Consider the following 5,891-nt stretch of genomic DNA (forward strand, 5'->3'; position numbering starts at 1 on the left):
AGAGGAGATACTTAGAAAATGCCATTCCTTCCCTTCCCTTGGGTGTTTGTCCAGGAACTGGTTAAAAAGGAGGACCTATGTCTTAATCTATGGGAAGATCATTTAGTAGGATTGTAGTTGATGACAGCCTGGAAAGAAAACAGAGTAAACACTTGACACACAGAAAAAAACAGAACAAAGGCCTAAAGGATCTAGGATTCTGACAATACAGCCCTCAGTTTCAGAGAAGTGGTTCTCAGCCCCTACTGCCCGTGGGAGCCACTGGGTTGGCGTTGGAACAAACCCAGCTCCAGGTCCCATTCTAGGCAAATGAGGCAGAATTTCTGCTGATGGATCTGACGTCTTTTTGTGAATTGACTGATGGTTTTAGTGTGTAACCAGGTTTGAGAGTGCTGTCTAGAGGCAGGCGGATGATCATGATGACTTTTAATGTAGATCATCCTAACATCTAGCTCCAAAAAGAAGGGCTTTTCAAATATATTTTTAAATGAAGTACCCAGAAAAGGAGAGAATAAATGTGTACTCTCCAGTGATCAAGGAACATAATCCAAAACAGCTCATTCAAACTGAAATCTCACATCTGATGTTAAAAAATCACCTGAAATTTGTTCCATAAAACATTCATGTTTATTTCAATAGAAATTACCCCTCAACAACAACAACAAAAAATTGCCTTCCCAGGTGGCACAGCGGTAAAGAATCCATCAGCCAATACAGGAGACTTAGGAGACACGGGTATGATCCCTGGGTTGGGAAGATCCCCTGGAGTAGGAAATGGCAATCGGCTCTGGTATTCTTGCCTGGAAAATTTCATGGACAGAGGAGGTTGGTGGGTTACAGTCCATGGAGTCGCAAAGAGTCAGACACGACTGAGCACATCACAGCCCCCAAAAATCTCCTTTAGTAAAAATGATGCTTCAGATACGCCTTGCTTTTCCAGGGCCTCGTGAATCCCAGGAATCCCAAATTGAATAGCACAGTTTTAGGTCATTCACCTTGGCTGGTGAGCGCCTCAGTCACTGGAGGAGCAGCTGGTGATTGTAGGGGCGGGGGTGCAGGGGTGCCCCTGTGCATCTCGGAGATGTATGCTGGCCGTGGGGTCACCCAAAGCGGGGACTGACTGGCCCAGCCCCCTGAAGTCTGCTGCTGTAGCCTGAGGAGGGACACTGCTGCTTCCTCCACAGCTTTCTTACTGGAGAAACTGCCAAATGGCTCCTGGCCAGGCAGCTCGGTAAAAGTTTGCGAAGTGAATCCCTTTCCCAATCCTCATGAGGCCACATTTCTAAAGGAATTTACAAGAATAGAAATCGTTTTCATCTTCAATCAAGATGCAGAAAGAACTCAGTCTCTTCCCTCTTCTTCCACTTCTTCAGTCTCCAGCCGGTTTAGGAAACACATCCTTGTGAGAGAATTTGCTCTCTCCTTCACCTCCCTGCCAGCAGCCAGCCTCACAAAAAGTTCGTAAACTTCACCCACCTTGAGACATTTCTGTCTGGCCTGCTACATTCCTTTGGACCTGCTCCTCCCCTCCTTCAACATCTCATTTCATAAATATCAATAAAACAACATCTTCCAGGAGCAAACGTGTTCTGGTTTGAGGGTATAACTGGGATGTGCAGGATTAGAAGGATCTGCCTCCTTTCTGGAAACCTAGAAAAAGGAAACAGAGGGAATTAATATTTTTAAGGCTAAGTGCTCACACATCATTTCATTTAAACTTTATAAAACTCTGGAAAGAAAGTGAAAGTGTTACTCACTCAGTCGAGTCTAATTCTGTGACCCCATGGACTGTAGTCCACCAGCAGGCTCCTCTGCCATGGGATTTCCCAGACAAGAACACTGGAGTGGGTAGCCAGCCATTCTCTTCTCCAGGGATTCTTCCCAACCCAGGGGTTGAACCCGGTCTCCTGCATTGTAGCAGATTCTTTACCGTCGGAGTCACCAGGGAAGCCCAGCACTGTGGAACACGGCTGCAATTATCTCAGCCTCAAAGAGGTGAACTGAGATTCAAACACAAGCAAATGGTATATAGGGCTTCTAGAAGAAGGAACTTCTCCTAGAAAGCCCCAACTCCAGAAGATCAGCTCCTAGGGTCTCCACCACAGGGTCCTGAGCTGTGGGAAGCCCCCTAATCTGCTGCAGGACACCCAGCTTCCGTGTCTCTTTTTCTTCCTTCCCCGTCTCTTTCTTCTTCAGGCTTCCATGAGAACTACGCCTGAAGGGGGCAGAAGTCAAGGTGCTCTTTGACTCTTTCTTTCTTTTTCTGTGTTCTGGCCTAGTTTTCTTTGACTCGGGGCCTTGTTTGTACTGACGTTGCTGAAGGAACAGCTCCTCTGACTCTGCAATTGGGCCTAGGGCATCCTTCAGTCGGGGTTTGAGAAAGTGCACTGAGTTGACAGCTGCCAGCCATACCATCTTGCCTCAGCAGGAGGGAAGAGAGCCGGACAGGACAAGAAAGAGGGGAGAGGAGGGGAGGGGAGGGAGCAGGAGGGAACCCGGGGTTAGTCAGGCCTCGGTCTGCAGTTGGCTGCTGTGGGTTCGCTGGAGGAGAAGGGCTAGTGTCAGCAGCTGGTGGGACTCGACATGAACAAGTGCTACCATCTGAAAGGGAAGGAAGATTTGAAAGGCTAGTAGCTGAGACGTGTTCTTGCTTAGTCATGCTGTTGTTCTTAGAGACCTATGTCTGCAACCCAGGGCTGGGAGGCTCTGAACTGTGTAGGGATATCATCAGGAGGCATTTTAAGTGAGTGGAAAAAGTGACTGGGGTTCAGGCACAAAGTGATGCTTTAATTAGCGGCCTATCCTCCTCTGCGTGAGGCCCTCTCCTAATTTAATGTAGTGGGGAGGATAGGAAGAGAACACCAGCTGGTTGTAGGTAAAGGAAAGTCAGATTTTGCCGTTCTTTCTTTCTTTGTTGGCTAATGCCTCTCCAACTACAGGCTCAGCTTCTGACAAACCTCCTCCCTTCTGCTTTATTCCCTCTCTTGCTGCTTATGCACATGAATGCCTGTGTATGAGCAGGTCCATACACAGGCCCTGGGAAAGCGATCGCTGCACATGGCTTGCCTGGCTGTCCAGGCTCCCTCTGACTTCCCGCAAAACCTCCTGCAGATTGCTCTCTGTGTCCTGGGCTGCCAGCAGCTTCTCCTAAAGCCCAATATGTCCCAGGACTGGGGGAATGCAAGGAAACAGCAAGGAGCTGTTACCTAAGACTTCCGGCTTCTGGTGGTTGGGTGAGACAGGCCACCAGGTAGAAAAAGCCTTGAGTGTTCCTGGCAGGACCTCTGGCAGCTCATGTAGTAACTGCCCCTCCAAACCACCAACCAATGCAAAGGAGCCCAGCAGCATGAACTCACTTCCACTTTAAGCTCTGGGATTCAGGGAGGTCACCTGGCTCTACTCACCTGAAGTCATTAGGGGTATGGCCTCAAGGGCAGCCAGGCGGCTCCTCTAAAGTTGGTGATCACGCTCCTGCTAGACCTATGCATCCCCAGGCATAGATGGATGAGAAGAGCTGGAGACCCTCCTGTTTGGGAGGCTAAGAAAGCAGCCTTCCTGCTGAGTGCACAGCACCCGAGTGTTCTCTCGCCACCTCACACACACGGTCCTACCCACCCAGCCCTCCTGGGATCTTCAGCAAAGTAATAAACCCAAGGCTAATGGCCAGCCCTAACAGCACAAGAGGCTTGGGTACCAACCCAGAGTTCCTGGAGCAGCAAGAATCTGGCCATACTCCTTCAACACGGTGCACATCCAACCCTACAGCTCAGGGTCCCTTCTGGCCCCTGCCTCTACAGGGACCCTCCCAAAGGAAAGCAGTGCCCTTTACGTGCTTAGAGATGGTGTCAGCGGAGTGTAGTGTGTTATTCGTCAGTGAAAGCAAACCCCGCCTGCACATTGCCTTCAGCTGCCCACAGTCTCCCTCTGGCATGGCCACAGTCTCTCCTGCCTTTATTGGGCACTGCTATGTGTGAAAGGCTCGATGAAAATAGGAACTCATTGGATTTGCTGATAATTCTCCACTACCTGAGATGGTAAATTAGGACCTATTTGCTTATGGCAGAGAGATGGGTGATCCACACAGGAACTGTGTTTTCCGCAGAGCCCCACCGCCTGTGGGCACATCAGTGTATGCATGATAACATATGCCTACACAGTCTGGCAGCAACACTGACCCGCGAGGCTGAATTGAACCATATGTAGTGAAGCGTGGTTGCAATATGTTTTAGAGGAGAGTTAAGGCAAGCTGCCCTCATCTTTTCTCATTTTAGAGGAGTAAGCAAGTCAGTGGTATAAACACCAAAGACTTCACACACTGCCAGACTTCCATAAATATATACATATTTTATTGAAATAAAAATACAATTAGCCATTTACATGTGCAATGCAGTGTCATCTAGTGCATTCGCAATGTTATAAAGCTAATTTCAAAAGATTTTTCTGATTTCAAAAGATTTTTGTCACCCCTGAAGAATACCCTTCACCCATTAAGCAATCACTCCCCATTCTTTCTTCCCCCTCAGTCCCTGGCAACCAAAAATCTGGTTTCTATCTCTATGGATTTGCCTATTCTGAATTTTTCATATAAAAAAAAATCATACAATGTGTGATTCTTTGCCCTCTTTCACTTAGTATAATGTCTTCAAGTTTCATCCAAAGTTATAGCATCTATCGGGACTCCATTGCTTTTTATGTCTGAATAATAATCCCTTGTATGTATACACTACAATTTGTTTATCCGTTCATCCACTGATAAACATTTGGGTTGTAACCACCTTTTGGCTATTGTGGATAGTGTTGCTATGAATGTTTGTGAACAATTATTTGTTTGAGTACCTGTTTTCAGTTCTTTGGGGAATATACCTAGCAGTGGATAGCTGGGTCATATTGTTAGGGGAAGCACACTGACTGAGATCGTCCGCCCTGGCCAGGCACCATAGTAACCATTTGCATGAGTTGTTTTACAACAGAAGGTCCTGGTTAGGAACATGGAACTAATAAGCCTCTACCAACCAGAAGAGTTCGGGAAAGGTCAAAAGGAGACACCACCTGTCCAACCACCTCCCAGAATCCTTCTCTCTGGCGTCCATCTTGGCTGAACAACACGTGCACCACCAGGAAGGACTCTGAGTCAGAATGATTGGCTGAGGACAACCCGGAAACTAACCCCATCACCATAAAACCCGAGACTGTGAGCCACGTGGCAGAGCAGCTCTCCTGGGTTCCCTTACCCTCCTGCTCTCCACCCGGGTGCCCCTTTCCAATAAAGTCTCTTCCTTTGTCACTGCATGTGTCTCCTTGGACAATTCATTTCCGAGTGTTAGACAAGAGCCCAGTTTCGGGCCCTGGAAGGGGTCTGCCTTCCTGCAACAATATGGTAAACATAATTCTATGTCTAAGTTTTTGAGGAAGTATATTTTTTATTTGATCCTCCCCTGTGAGGTAGACAGAGCAGATAGATATTAGAGAGAATGCATATTAAGCATTTAGGTCATTACCTAGCACATACTAAGTGTTCAATAAATTTAAAATACTATTATTATCAGGTGCAGAAACTGAGGCTCAGAGAGTTCAGATGACTTGCTCAAGCTCCCTATAAATCACAGGATCTTAACTAAACCCAGGGCTTCCAATTTTAGACCACAGAGCCAGTCTTTTTCATACAGATTTCATGAACGCAGGCCATGGCTTTTCCCTAGAGGGAAAAAAAAAATTCTAATAGTGTGAATTTCCGCTTGGGCTCAGGGACCTGTCCTGCCCTGGACCAAGGAAAGACACAGAAGCCTTGAGCAGAGAGGCCGCCCATCCTGCGCTCCCAGCCCTTCATGCTGTCCTGCCTTCGCCACCTCAGCTCCGCAGCAGCCGCCTGACAGCAGGGAGCGGGTGGCACC

Source organism: Bison bison, unplaced genomic scaffold (assembly GCF_000754665.1).
Source record: "Bison bison bison isolate TAMUID 2011002044 unplaced genomic scaffold, Bison_UMD1.0 scf7180017864338, whole genome shotgun sequence".
Lineage (NCBI taxonomy): Eukaryota > Metazoa > Chordata > Mammalia > Artiodactyla > Bovidae > Bison > Bison bison.